This window comes from Pleurodeles waltl, chromosome 7 (assembly GCF_031143425.1).
Source record: "Pleurodeles waltl isolate 20211129_DDA chromosome 7, aPleWal1.hap1.20221129, whole genome shotgun sequence".
NCBI lineage: Eukaryota > Metazoa > Chordata > Amphibia > Caudata > Salamandridae > Pleurodeles > Pleurodeles waltl.
In genome coordinates this window covers 461,910,033-461,925,888 of record NC_090446.1, presented here as the reverse complement: position 1 = coordinate 461,925,888, position 15,856 = coordinate 461,910,033, and the positions used below count along the sequence as shown (strand labels likewise).

General features: G+C 46.3%; 1 pseudogene; it reads left to right on the top strand.

Moving 5' to 3' along the window:
* The window catches only part of LOC138246895 (sulfotransferase 1 family member D1-like), a 428,858-nt pseudogene that overhangs the window by 82,771 nt on the left and 330,231 nt on the right, over positions 1-15,856 (top strand).

The following is a 15,856-nucleotide window of genomic DNA, read 5'->3' as shown; positions in this document are numbered from 1 at the left end:
TTGTGCCCCACCACTTCTGTGGTAGTCACCATTACATCCATCCAGGTCAACTGTAGCAGTGGACACTTCCATACCATGTGGTAAAAACCAGCTTCCACCCTCTTGCATCATGGACACTCAGGTGTGGATGCAGGAAACATGCGCTTAATCCATTGAGGAGAGAGCTATGCATATGTGTTTAGTGTGTGTAAATAAACTACCTAAAATGGAATCTGGGGTTCCTGGACACCTCCTTCAGGTGCTGAAGTTCTCGTGCCCAGGCCTTAACCGTCAGTGGTTGCAGGAGAACATTGTTCCACCAAGCCCGCGCCCTCCCTGTCTCCTCTAGTGTGCCAGACTTCAGTACTAAGTATAAGTGAAATAGCTTGTCACCACCATGCGTGAGGAGGATATGTAGTATGGGTGACAGGGACAGTTCTGCCTCTCCGGCCTCCCAGGTAGCCCACACTATTCGCTGAGGTGGCCTGCACCCATGTTACATGTGTCTATTATGACCTGGAAGGTCATAAGGACTCTCTTGTGAAAGAGATCTCCTAATTGGTCTATCCCTGCCACTCCCCATGGTGTCAAGTCATGTTTCCCAAACAGTTCCCAAATACCCAGCAATTGCCCCAGTACTATTAACTGCGAGTAAGGGATGTGGTGGTTCTTACCGTGTACAAACCGTTGCAGGCACACCCGTGCTGTTGTCATCTGGTTTGATCCACGATGCAGCCGACAAACTTGATCCATCAACTAGGTATAAACACTTGTCTCACACAGTTAACCTAAAAGGGCTGACTCTAGTTTCTTGATATATAGCAGGACAAGAATGGGTGCCAGTACACACCCCTGCCAGACCCCTCTCTGTAAGCTCAGAGTCTCAGTGTATTCTCCACTTTTCACATATCTCGCCTTGGCCTGGAGGCAAGTGCAGCCCAATCAAGAATTGCACAAGTCCCTTATAACACTCATTTGTGCCATAAGATCGCACAGCTTGAATCTGTTAACCCTATCGAAGGCATTAGGCAGGTTCATGAAAGAGAGATGAATAGCACTGAGATACAACAACTTATATTTACAAACTATGAGGTGGAGGTTAACTCATTGTTTGAGGGTCCCCAGGGCAGGGCGAAATCCAAAGTGGACCTCAGATAGGACATTGCTCTCATGTAACTATAATTCCAGCCTTTATAGTATAATATGACCCACGATTTTCACAAAGGAGTCTAAAAGTGATATGGGAGGATAACAGGCAGGATTTTGTCTATTCACTTTCTTGAAGATTGGGACTAAAGTAGTGATTCCCCAAGACTCAGGGAACCCGTACTGACAGGCAGAATTAAAAAGATTGGTATGCAGTGGGTGCCCAAAAGTCGATGTTAGCCTTGTACAGATCCAAGGGTACATAGTATGGCCCAGGGGCTTTGTCGGCAGGGCTGTGCTGTATAGCTGCGGTCACCTCTTCCAAGGAAAAGGAATATTCCACAGGGAAATTTGGTTGAACAGAAAACCCCTTCTCTTGAGGCTTACCTCTCAGGGCATAAATGAGCCTGAAGTGTGTCATCCAAGTCCTCCAGCGCAATATTGCAGTCCAAGGCTTGCTTAGGTGTGTCATGGGTAGAATAATTATTTACCAGAAAGTCCAAATCTTACTCTTGAAATGGTAAACTTGGTTACATATGTTACAGTAATCACACATACTGAAATATGACAATTTAGAGTTATTACTAATAGAAAGCATGCATTATTATTTACACGTAGGGACATTGTATCAGTTAAAATAAGGTACAACAAAAGGGTCCAGACTTTCTACCACTATTTGAGGTTGAAAGAGAACCCAAATTAATCTATGGAATGAAAGTGGCAATGAGAGCTAGTTTCAACAACAAAACGGTATAATAATTTTATTGTCAGTTCAGAGTGAAAACTTTCATTTCTTTGTTCTGAGATAGCACTAAAGTTTACTATCAGATGTTTCAATACTAACTCAGTCACTCTATGGTAACAATGTGTCTAAGATTCTGTGATGTCTCTGCCCTGTGGTGAGTTTTTCTCAATATCATTGTTCAAAGAGGGTAGATCAATTATCCGGTGCCACAGTAAAGATCAAAGTTCAAACCCAGTAACCAGGACTTAACAACGAATTGACTCCCAAACCATGAAAAAGAAGTGCTACTATTGGCAAAGGAAATCTGGACACATTCTCAAGTCCCTGGTGTGTCTGGTGTATCAGGACCACCAAGTCCTAAGTTACTGGGACATGTTTCATGGGGACAGTAGTTGACTTTAAAGTGGTTATTTGCAATGACCATGGTGGGATGATGGATTTGTAACTTAATGTTGCCATCACACTGGTGTCCTACCGTTTAATGGGATGTAGCTTGACAAAAGCTAATTGCTATTATGATTTTTAGAGAAGACACCCACTGGACTGGTTGGCCTCCGCAAGGAAAAATGGGGTACTCCTATTTAGGTCTAGGGTGCACCCTTCACGCAATGTTATCTAGAGAGCAGAGGATGATGATTATTATGGATCTGAGCTCATGGCAAATGGTCTCAGCCACCAAACACGTCTAATGGATGGAGGAAGTGAAAGGGAAAACTCTAAATTTCAGGAAGGGTGAAATTAATAGGGGGCGCACCCTCCATGCAATGTTATCTAGAGAGCAGAGGATGATGATTATTATGGATCTGAGCTCATGGCAAATTGTCTCAGCCACCAAAGCACAGCTGATGGATGGAGGGAGTGAAAGGGGAAACTCTACATTTCAGGAAGGGTGAAATTAAAAGGGGATATAGATATCTTCAGCAGGCCATGCACTGGGCCACCACACTGCCAAAGGCAAAGGTTTCAATATCATCTAACAGGGAAGAGGCTCAGGAAGCATTTTAAGGTGGAAGTGTGGGCTTACCAGCAGGTAAAGTCCTATGGAATCTGTGATATTCCCTCTCCTGCTGCAAGTGTTGAATAAATACTTTATGGCTGGGTTTCAGATAGTTGATGTTTCTTTGTAGGTGTCAGGATTTTTTAGTGCTATTCAACAGCTTCTGATGACAATATGCCCCACTCCCCAGAATGTAGTTCTGCATGTACAATGGGAGAAGTACAAGGCATACCTAAATATCTGAGGGAAAAGAGAATGGGATTGAGACACACATGCATACAGAGGTCTTCTTTGTCACAGCTCTCTCAGGAGTTTCATCTCTTCTTACAGCAAGTTTGTGAATGGAGGCTCTCTGGTAATGCAATCACTCACTAATCAGAGAGGGCACAGGAAGGAACTGAGTATTAGTGAAAGACATGAAACACTGGCAGTGATAGAATACCAAACAGGTATACTCACCAGATTTGAGATGGAGAGCCAAAGTTCACCTCGAACAAGCAGGAAGGAAGCCTGTAACTCTATGATCAAGTATCAAATCAGAACACTTCGAAGAAAATAAGGGAATAAGGAAAAGTACAGCAAAATGACAAAAGCAAAACACAATCCAAAGAGCAAGGTCAATACAAGAGGCAATAGGTCTCATAATCAAGAAGCTGCAGTGGGGAAAGATAACAAAGGTGGGAGGTGGGAACAGTGAATAAACTATACAGCAAGCAGAATGCCAATCTAACATAGAAAGTTGCCAAGAAACTTTCTAAAGCCTTCACCGTATCTAAAAAGTGCCACTGCCTGCCAAGACCAGGTTCAGTTCTCAGGCCTTGAAACTGTGGTTAATTCCTAACATTAGGCCTCTTTTAGAGTATTTCTTCACCCAGATCTCAGTTGTCAGGATGCTCATCTATTTGCCAAGGGGTGATCCTCTACTTTAAAATCAAGGCAAAGATGAATAAAAAGAATTGACTTTGAGAAGCTATTGCTTATCCCGAATTGGGTACCAATGACACTCCCATCCCCATTCTTCATTCCAGTCAAACAGTACAAGAATATGTTTAACAGGCATTTCCCCAACCTTCCTATACTGAAGGCAAGGTGGAGCACCATATGGTTAGAGGGACATGGTTTAGGAAGACACAGACCCACCATTTCATATACTCCCATTTCAAATAGGGTTGCCCTACTATTTGTGCAGATCACAGTAACGGTCTTCTCATTGGTCATTTGACCAATAGGTCAAATGGGGTCAACCTCATTTGACCAAACATGTCACATGTGGTTAACCTGCTCTAGTGCAGATCGCAATATTGTTCTCGTCAGACAATTAAACCTGTTTTAGCCAGTGCATTGCTGCCGGACAGGTCTCTGGGTGGATTGTAGGCTGTGGCTTTGAAACCAGTCAAGAGTTAAAATTGGGATCTCTGAGCTGTAGGACACATGGACTACTTGAAAATTAAGGTAGCAAAAATGGAGTTGCCCTTGATGCGGCGAACCTCACTGTTGTAAACTGTGTTCTTTTAGAGGACATTGTCACTGTTCACATAGCTTATGATCTCCATAGACACCACACATAATTACAAATGCTAACACTTTTGACCCAGATTTTTATCTCAGTTCGAGTTGCAAGATCACATTTGTATAAGACCTCTGGTAATGATTGCTGATGAGAAATGTATAATCTGTAATGAATTATTTTGGGATATCTAAAATGATAGTTTGGCCATTGGAAGACTCTTAAATGATGGCTCTAAGTTCTTATGTTCAGGCAGCATCCAACTGTAAGTCTGATAAACGGGCTTCAATTGATCTAGATCTAATTATTTCTTCCCTTTTCGCAAAAGAAGTACTTCATCACTCATTAATATTATTGTGTGTTTTGAAGAGGATGGTTATATTCTTTGGGGGAAATACCAATCCATCATGGGTAATGCAAAAATATGCTCTACCAATAAAGTTTTCCGCAGTTCCCAGGTCATTCCCACTCACAAACATTGTTTCCACCTGACCAACCAATTTTTTTTACCAGGTGGAGCAGTTGTGTAATGTCCCAGTTAATACAAAAATTTTGAAAATATCCTAAAGCTAGCATTTTTCTCCTTATCAGTATTAACTTAAAAGAGAACAGAAGATGAATATCACTTTAAAATGAGTTTTAAAGCTGTCTTAATGATCCATGGCTGATAGCTAAAGTAAACGAAGTTAGCAAAGCCATGTTTAAATAAAATATGGCTAGTTCATATAAAGTCATATTAAAGTATTATGACTGGGCCTTTGAAGAATTATAAAACACAAACAAATGGCCTGTATTTTTCCAAGGTGAAGGTGTTAACTCTGGTCACATAGGGAGAAACCATTGGTGCAACAGTGATTAAAGGTAAAATAAATCTAAATTTTTACAGAAAATATAAAATTCAGCTAGAGAAGAAATTAGGAGCCTGACTTAGAGATTGTCAGATGTGAATGAAGGGGATATCCCATCAACCTTAGTACAAGTGCAATAAGTGCAATATATCCCATGCCCTTGTACCATTTGCTCTTGTCACATCTGTGACAGACTACTCTGTCCAACTGTAAATCAGGACTCAAAACTGTCTCTTCTGATTATCAGTAGTTAATGGAAGAAAGAGTGGCCTTTCCCATAAACCTGCGAGGAACTACATTGAGCATTCAAAGAGAGGAACTCACAAGGATAGTTAGCATATGATTGTCTAAGGAAATAGTGCTGCTGGCCTGCAAGCATATTCATTAATGACCCCAATAGGATTTACTAAGAAGATCGAGGTCTGGTCCACATTTATAATTTGTGTTGCAGATGTGCTGTTTAGAACAGGATCTATACCATGTTTCTGGAAGAAGACAGTAATTGGACATGTTTATAAAAAAGGGTGCTCAAAATTACCTTATGTACTATAGCCCAATTTCAATCTGAAACGGTCTGTGAAAGAGGTTTGGAAAATTGATCCTGTAAAGACTCCAGGAGTGAGAATGCACAAATAATGTCTTACAGATGCCTGGGATGGTTTCAAGGGATTGGGCGTTATTGGGTTGGCCTTTTGGCTTTAGGCGATGGTTATGAAGGATGCCCAAGAACGAAAAATCAATCTAGGTATTCTTGATGTTAAAAGTGCTTAATATACTTTGCCTTATTTCTATTTATTTGTTCATGTATTAGACCCTCAATAGCAGGAATTGGTTGCATTGTGATGTCCATATGTTAGATATGTAATCCATCCCTGTACGTTTCCATTTATTGCTGTGAAAAGGTGCTCCAGGCCTCAAAGGAAGACTGCTCCTAAATCAGTTGCAAATATTTTAATACGAATTCAAACCATACTTCCATCCCTAATCCCTCAAACCGAAAAATCTATTGTAATGCTTCAAACTTAGTGCATTTGAAATTGAATTTCACTCATTTGCATTTTCTTAGCAGTATCTTTAATACACTTTTTAATTATTTTCCTTTTTCAGCTTTTTTTTTCATAAATGAATTTCCTGTGTTTTTCATTTGATAAAATGATAGATAGTGGGATAAAAGTTGTTGGAAAGAGCTGAAAAACATTCAGCCATCAATTGACCACTTCAGATCATGGAGGAATAGCAAGCTAAAGATTACATGAAAGCCTCCCACAGATATTTTATTGGAGTTGTTTTTATATATCCCTTACTACTGATAGCTCATCAGAGCCTTGATAAGTAAACTTACAAGGAGACACGCCTAGGTCGATGAACCTTTGGACCACGTTCGGGGACTTCCCAGTATGAGGTGTCTCTTTGTCATCACAGAGCAATAGTTCAGTAACCCAATCAATAATCACAACAACTAATCATTAAGCTGATCAATAACCTTTAATGAGAATCAATAAGTTGAACACACTATGACCTTTCAGTCATGAATAACCACACCAATTTAGTTAAGTGTTAGGATATTTATTTCCCTATTAGTTACAATCTAATGTAATTTCTGTTAATCTCATTAGCAATTCATCTCATTAGTAACTCTTCAGATTTGCAATTAGATCGCAAATTATCAATGCATAGAGAATATTTATTCAGTATTAACACGTCACCAATAAGAAGCAAACTTTGCAAAGTCTCACTAGTACATGATTCAACAAAGCAAGAACTCAGTTTTTTGTCTATTTGCGTAAAATATTTGCGGACACCTTAACTAACCTCTAATTAGCATCAGCATGTTGGGCTTCATGCAAAACATTTTAGCAAACACAAATTTAGAAAACATCTATCTATGGTCTCTATCAAAAGAGCAGTTGGTACCTAGAAAGAAAAGGAAAACAGACAATTACAATTTTGCATCAGATAATTACCAATCCAACGAATCAGCAAACAGCGTCAGTCTTCGTCCTCAGGACATCAGTCGTTTTCATCATCAGCAAAGATAGGACAGGGCAAAGTCTCAGTATGGCATAGCTAAGGAACAGGAGCTTCCCTCATATGGAGGAGAAGTAAGTTTCAGGTAAAGGAATAAGTAGAGGATGATTTAGAGTATCAGGAAGAGTAAATGGCAAAGTCTCAATGGAATGGCCTCCCTTCTCCTTGGTTGTGCAGTTAAATCAAAACTGCCTAATCTGCACTTAATTCCCCATTGGATAATAATTGGTGCATCGTTATCTCTGTCCAATAATTCTCCATGCACTCTACTAGAATTTTCCACAAAACACAGTTCTCATGTCGTTGATTGGCCCATGTTATTGACGTCTTCATCGGTTGGAATGTCAGGTAAGAAAAGTTACACTTTACCCTCCAGTCAGTGGCTCTATTGTTTTCTCCTACTCCAGGCAGCCTTGCGCCTGTTACGAATTACACTGTTCCATTCAGCAAGAATGTCTCCTTGAGCAAGTTGAGTCTCCTGAGAAAGAACTTACTACGGCTACACACATAACTTCTGGAAAAGTACAGCTTCGTGTCCTTCGGGAAAACAGCACATTGCACGTTAGAAAATGCAGTTTAATAAGAGACCAGGCAGCTAGGCCCAGACCCTTGCTAAGCTAAGGCCTAATGATTAATGAGCGAACTCCTAATACATGACTCTAATTAGTATACGCTAATATAAATTCAAACATTAGTACATAATTAATTCAGCATTAAAAACTTTCATTAGTCTTCGTATACATTGGTAGCCACTCCCCGTGGACACATTTCAACATGTGCATTATTTTCTACGTTAATACATTTTCTATGCAGCTTCATTACACAATATGTTGCAAGCTTTTCATGTTAATATTGCTTTTAGAAGACACACTCCAACACTACCACTGAGGAGGCGTCGAAGCGCTATGTAGTAATGGTTTAAAAACAGGAAGTCATCCTATGAAAGACTACAAACTGAGTTTAAAGAAGACAAATGAAATTGCATTCAAATGTTAATAGATCTATATTGCTACGTTACATTGATACCTAATATTACGACTTGTCTTTAAGTGGTATTATGTAGTTTTCCTTACTTATCCGTCTCCTTGCAATTGCGAAAGTGGTGGTTACTAGGCACTTTCTTACATCCTTTCTACTGACCTCCTCCTGACTTCATATCTTCCTCTTGCCTCATCTTACTCTCTTGGAACTTTACCCAGTTCACTTTTCTCTCTTCCCATACATTCACTTATTCTTTGTCAGATTACTCTTCCCCCTCATGGCCTCCCATAGCTCTGCATATCTCTAATATTGATGTATTGTTATACATACCCTGTGATCTAAGCTGACATCGTCGTAAGCATGTCTGATTCTTTTTGTTGTGCTAGCATGTTGAGATGATGCTGAGCCTTCTAAGTTGTGAAGGAAGCCAAATATAGTTAACACAGGAAATAAAGATATTGTTGAGGAAAAGGAGATCTGTACAGTCAGTCCCCAAGTTAAACAACAATATTTTGGAATAGAACATTACGTTCTCCAATGGAAAAACAGATCATAAATGCATCAAAAACTATATAACTCAAATAGAAATGTTTGACAAGCAGTTGCCACAAAGCATTGCTTTGTAAGGTTGCTTTTGTTGCTTCAGCGTCTCTTTTTCTATCTTATGCTCTGCCTTTGGTTTCACACAGTTATCTTTGGCTCCTGGTACGACCACGTGAAGGGATGGTGGGAGAAACAAAAGGATTCTCGCATTCTCAACCTCTTCTATGAAGACCTGAAAGAGGTGAGGCTGGTGGCGTGCTCCTAGTCAACACATTGGTCCCTATGTCATGTTTAATAACCCCCCCAAGTCTCACTTTGTTTCCCCGAAAGCCATCTTTTGATCTTTTGTTCCTACCCCACTGGACCCAAGGCATGAGATCCAGAGGATTCTGAGATTCTTGGAGAAGGATGTCAGCAAGGAAGTCCTGGAGAAGATTGTCCACCTTACATCTTTCCAAGTGATGAAGTCAAATCCCATGGTCAATTACACCCTGATGCCAAAGCACATCATGGACCACACTATCTCACCATTCATGGGGAAAGGTAAGGATGTCTTTAGGTATCACTTGCTCTCTTTTTCTTCCATTTCTACTGGTTCTTGTTCTACCAGGCTGGCTTGTCCTCTCACAATGATTCCAATCACATAGGTTGTTGGTGAAACCTCATAAGATCCAACCACCATATAGACCCTCTTTCCTAAAGAAATCCAACAATCTTTCATATAGAGGCATATGGAAAATGGGAGAATGCACCAGATTGGACCTAAATCAGGATATATAATACATTTTGACAGGGACCCTTGCACCCCTGATGAACCCTCATTCAGCAGTCATTTGATGAAAGGTTGCAGACCTAACACCCCCACAAAAGAAATTCACAACCAGCTGACATAAAATGCCTCCATGCACTGAAAATCTATTTGTACAGCGTAACTGAATCACAAAACTTACTGATCACACTCACCTAAGTTAGTTTGGAAAAGTCATAAAATCCAAAATCCACCTCTTCAACAGAGCCCCTTCCAATAAAAAAAAATACACTGCCTTCACACAATGCCTGTTCACCAAAACTCCCATCTGTGTGTAGGGACCTTAATTTGTAGCTTAACAATTATAATTTTTCAAACATTAAGCCAGATTTTTGTCCTACTTCATGTTGATGTTGGGAGAAGAGCCTTTATTTTATTTGTGTGCCTCCTGAAGTGGACTCTAGGTGTTGCCCTCTGAAAGACCTGACAAATAATATATCTGTGTTCCCTGATATGGTGTATGGATGGAGCCCCTCCATACAATGGAAAGAAAGAGAAAAGTCATGTTTTTCATTTGGAATGGGCTCTGAATTAATCTCCTTGTACAAAGTTGCATGTATCATGGTGGTCATTACAACCCTGGCGGTCGGTGTTAAAGCGGCGGTAAAACAGCAAACAGGCTAGCGGAAAAAAATTTGAATCACGACAAAGACAGCCACTTTAACATTCAGACCGCCACGGTGTTACAAACAAACAGCTTGGCAGTCACCGCCAACAGACAAGCGGAGCACAATGTACCGCCCACAGTATCACAACCTACCAATCTGCCACCTTTTCCGGGGCGGATTCACCACAGACAAAAACACGGCAGAAACAGGACTTCGAAGGGAAAACGCTCACCTCACCCCACGAGGAATCCGGACGCCATGGAACCCGAGCTCCAGATCCCGCCAGCCCTTATCTTCTTGCTCCTCTACCAGGAGCACGAACGCCGGCGGCGAAGACAACAGTGAGTACTGCACCTGCGACACAGGGAGGGAAAAACAGGGACACACATGCAATATGCAACACCCCCACCCTCACCCACGACAACACACACACTAATACAGCATGATACATTACAGTTATACTCCTCAACCCCCCCGGAAGAATGCAAATACCAAAGAAAATGAGTGTATCCATTGTAATATATTAAAATCCAGGACGCAAAAATATATATATACACTATAAACAAAATGTACACCAAGAATATTAGTCCAGCTAGTGCTCCATTGAAGTCTGTGGAACACTGAGCCCACATGGTATGAGCGAGGCCCACACTCAATCCCTGAACATGACGGAGAGAACACTACAGGGGCATCAGATAGCAATAAAACAGGCACCTCAGGGGGAAGGGAAAGGGGGGCACCTCAGCCGGTTTAATGCACGATGCCAAATCCAGGAGGGGGCCACATGCCCACTGTTCCATCCTGGGGAGTGCAAAGCCACAGTCTCTCAAGTCTGTACAGTGGGTGGGTTGCCCACTGTTCCATCCTGGGGAGTGCAAAGCCCCAGTCTCTCAAGTCTCTACAGTGGGTGGGTTGCCCACGGCTGCATCCTGGGGAGTGCAAAGCCACAGTCTCTCAAGTCTCTACAGTGGGTGGTTTGCCCACTGTTCAATCCTGGGGAGTGCAAAGCCACAGTCTCTCAAGTCTCTACAGTGGGTGGTTTGCCCACTGTTCCATCCTGGGGAGTGCAAAGCCACAGTCTCTCAAGTCTTTACAGTGGGTGGTTTGCCCACTGTTCCATCCTGGGGAGTGCAAAGCCACACTCTCACAAGTGGATGCCTTTCTCCACTGGTTCTGGAGGGGGCTTTGTGCCAAGAGTGCTTCATCCTGCCAAGGACAGAGGTACTGGATGTGATACTCCACTGGTTCTGGAGGGGGCTTTGTGCCCAGAGAGCTTCATCCTGCCAAGGACAGAGGTAGTGGATGTGATACTCCACTGGTTCTGGAGGGGGCTTGGTGCCCAGAGTGCTTCATCCTGCTCGTGACGGACTCAGTAGCGTCAGTGCCCTTGGCGCTCATGGGCCAGCGGTGCTTGTGGCGGCGGTGCCCTGTTCAGCGGTGCTTGTGGCGGCGGGATCCTTTGCAGTGATTCAGCTGCTGGCGGTCCTGTCTGGCCCAGTGGGGCTGGTGCTGGCGGTCCTGTCTGGCCCAGCGGGGCTGGTGATGGCGGTCCTTCATGGCTCAGCGGGGCTGGTGCTGACGGTCCTTCATGGCTCAGCGGGGCTGGTGCTGGTGGTCCTTCATGGCCCAGCGGGGCTGGTGCTGGCGGTCCTGTCTGGCCCAGCAGGGCTGGTGCTGGTGGTGGCCTCCTGTCCAGCTGGGCTGGTGGTGTTGGCCTCCTGGGCAGCAGGGCTGGTGGCGGTGGCCTCCTGGGCAGCTGGAATGATGGCGGTCGCCTCCTGGCAGCTGGGCTGGTTCTGGTATCCTGGGCAGCAGGGCTGGTGGCCTCCTGGGCAGCAGGGATGATGGTGGTGGCCTCGTGGGCAGCAGGGCTGGTGGCGGTGGCCTCCTGGGCAGCGGGGATGATGGCGGTGGCCTCCTGGGCAGCAGGGCTGGTGGCGGTGGCCGTCTGGGCAGCAGGGCTGGTGGCAGTGGCCTCCTGGGCAGCATGGCTGGTGGCGGTGGCCTCCTGGGCAGCAGCGATGGTGGCCTCCTGGGCAGCAGGGCTGGTGGCAGTGGCCTCCTGGGCAGCAGGGCTGGTGGCCTCCTGGGCAGCTGGTGCTGGCGGTGGCCTCCTGGGCAGCGGGGATGGTGGCAGTCGCCTCCTGGGCATCTGGGCTGGTGCTGGCGGTGGCCTCTTGGGCAGCGGGGATGATGGCGGTCTTCTCCACTGTGCTGCTCTTCCCAGACTTGCTGACTTTCTTGTGGCCCTTCCCCACCTTGGAAGGTGTTGCAGCTGACTCCACACTCCCACCTGTGCCCCTGGGAGCGGCTTTGGTGGCTGGAGTCTTCCCCCGCTCCCGCCGGGCACTGGCCAACTTTTGATGCTTCACAAGTGGGGGACTGTCCGTGCTGTGGCTCTGTGCCACACTGGCTGCCCTGGTGGCCGGTGCACTCGATTCCGGTGACTACAGGCACCACTGGTCCCGAAGATGTTGTGGCTGAGGTGCTAGGTTGGGACCTGGAGAGTCGGGCCCTAGGAGACAGACGGGGTGGGGGAGGTGAGGGAAAGAGGTCAAGGTTGGACAGGAAAGGTTTCTTGGGAACAATGGGATGGGTAGCTGGAGGGGGTTTGGGAGTGGAGGAAGAGGTTGTGGTTGTAGGAGGTGTTCGTTTGGTGACTTTGGGAGAAGGTGCATGTGCTGGAGGCTGTCGTGAGGTGGATGGCTGTTGGGTGGGTGGGTGTGTGCCTGCGTTTGTGTATCTTGGGAGGTGGCGTCACAGACACACTGGGAGAGGACACAGGGGACGTGTGAATGGCAGTGGGGGAGGTGACTGCACGTGATCGGGGTGTGGTGGTGGGTGTGCTGGTGATGGAAGTAGTGGCTGTAGATGTAGTGCATGCAGGTGTGAGTGTAGACGAGACTGGGAGGGAGGAGGGAGACGACGAGGAGGGGGACACAGTGGAGGCAGTGGATGTTGGTGTGTCTGCATGTGTGTGATTCTTGCGTGAGTGCCTGTGGGATGTGTGGTGCTTATGTTTGCCAGAGCTTCCCTTGTGTGTTGACGTGTGTGCATGCTGGTCTGAAGGTGTGCTTGGGATAGGCTGAGGTACAAGGGATTGGGTCTGGGTGGAGGAAGTTGGGGGGGGCTAGAGGCAGGGACAATGGCTGCCATCAGTGCTGAGGCCAGAGTCTGAAAAGCTCGCTGAAGGGCCGCCTGACCAGAATGAATGCCCTCCAGGAATGCATTTGTTTGTTGCAACTGCCTTTCTACACCCTGGATGGCCTTCAAAATGGTAGACTGCCCAACAGTGAGGGACCTGAGGAGGTCAATGGCCTACTCACTGAAGGCAGCAGGGGTGACTGGGGCAGGGGCTGAGGTGCCTGGGGCGAAGGTGATGCCCACCCTCCTGGGTGAGCGGGCACAGGGCAAAGGCTGAGGGGCTGCTGGGAGGGCGGTGCTGGTGGGGGGATGGCGGCTGTACCTGTAGATGCGGGGGACACAGGTGTTGCCACCAACACAAGGGAGCTCCCATCAGAGGACGACTCCTCGTCACTGGTGTCAGCTCCTGTCCCCGCCGTGGAGCTCCCCTCGCCCTCCATCCCACTAGTGAACTCCAAGTCCGTTGTCTCGCCCTCCAGGGCCATGTGGGATGCAGCTCCCTCCTGCTCCGGTGCCACTGCTCCTCCGCCTGATGATGCTAATGCACACAAGAACAGGGAGACCACAAAAAGGGGGGGGAGAACAGAAGAAAGACATGTTGAGTGCATGCATTACTGCTACCGTTGGCAGACACGACAGACACAGAAGCCCCCTGCACTACGCTGCACACTTGGGCTCCACTGTTCAATCCCTGGGACATCCCTGGGACATGGCCTACAAGGCTATGGCCGACATCTGCACACATGGATGACACAGGAGCCTGACTAGGTGTACTTGGCACTGTACACAGGTGGGGTGGGGTGCCACAGGGTCTGCCAGAACAAGGGGACCTAGCTAGCACACTCGCCCTGCATTCACAGTCGTTTCATGCACGCCTCAATCTCCCCCACCCATCTTTAATCCACCCCACTCCACACAGGCATAGCCCATACAGCATGCTCCCAGTGTACTTACCTGTTTGTCTGGAGGACCGTAGAGTAGCGTGTACTGGGGGAGGACCCCATCCACGAGTTTCTCCAACTCCTCCGATGTGAAGGCAGGGGTCCTTTCCCCAGACGCACGAACCATTGTCTCTTCCAGACCGAGGTCACAGCAGCACTTGCAGTATAGGTCCTCTCCTGTCGAAGATCAGGTATCGAGTAATTGCACAGATAGAAAAAGGCGGTCACGTCCGCGGCAGTGGGTATCATCACTGCCGGCGTACATCGTCATTGGGTCCTGGGACCCATAGTGGCCAATGTTAACCAATGCAGAATTGCACCGCGGTCTTCGACCGCCTACCGCAATGGTGTACAACTCCAGCGCAGTTACCTCACATCCCATTGTTCCACTTTACAGGTCAGGCAGCCGCCATTTCAGGGGCCCACATGGCTTAATTTTTCACTGCGTCACACATACCTAGGCCTTGCCTCAACACTCATACAGGCCAAATTTCGGATTATGATTTGTGTTCTGTGTAAGCTGTGGGTACGTACCTCTGAGTTGGTTGACTCTGTGCTCGCTGTTGTCCTTCATAGGCACCGTCCGCTGGGACATGTGAGGAGATGGCGGCATCCTCCGGTGTACAGACCGCTGGTGGACCTGTCGACAATGGAGGAAAGATATGTGATCATCACCTACAGGTTTGATCGTGCCACAATCCTGGAACTGTGTGCCCAGCTGGAGCCAGACCTGATGTCAGGTATCCGCCATCCCACAGGAATCCCCCCTCTAGTGCTGGTGCTGTCAGTACTCCATTTCCTAGCAAGTGGGTCTTTGCAAACTACAGTGGCCATAGGATCAGGGATGTCCCAGCCTATGTTTTCCAACGTGTTGTCCAGAGTGTTGTCTGCCCTGCTGAAACACATGCAGAGCTACATCGTTTTCCCTCAGGTGGAGGATTTGCCTACAGTGAAAGGTGACTTCTATGCCCTGGGACATATCCCCAACATCATAGGTGCCATTGATGGGATACATGTGGCTTTGGTACTCCCCCCCGCAGGAGTGAACAGGTGTGCAGAAACCGGAAGAGTTATCATTCTATGAATGTGCAGATGGTGTGTTTGGCCGACCAGTACATCTCCCATGTTAATGCCAAATTCCCTGGCTCAGTGCATGATGCTTACATCCTGCGGAATAGCAGCATCCCTTATGTGATGGGGCAACTCCAGAGGCACCGTGTGTGGCTATTAGGTGAGGACATGGACCTAATACAGTGTGACTAGGTGTCTAGGTCTCGGGATGTCCCTAAGAGTTAGTGTGTGTCTAATAGTTGTCCCTTGACATTTGCAGGTGACTCTGGTTACCCCAACCTGTCATGGCTACTGACCCCAGTGAGGAATCCCAGGACAAGGGCAGAGGAACGCTACAATGAGGCCCATTGGCGAACTTGGCAGATAATAGAGCGGACCTTCGGCCTCCTGAAGGCCAGGTTCAGATGCCTCCATATGACAGGTGGATCCCTATTCTACTCACCAAAGAAGGTGTGCCAGATCATCGTGGCCTGCTGTATGCTTCACAATGTAGCTTTGCGATGACAGGTG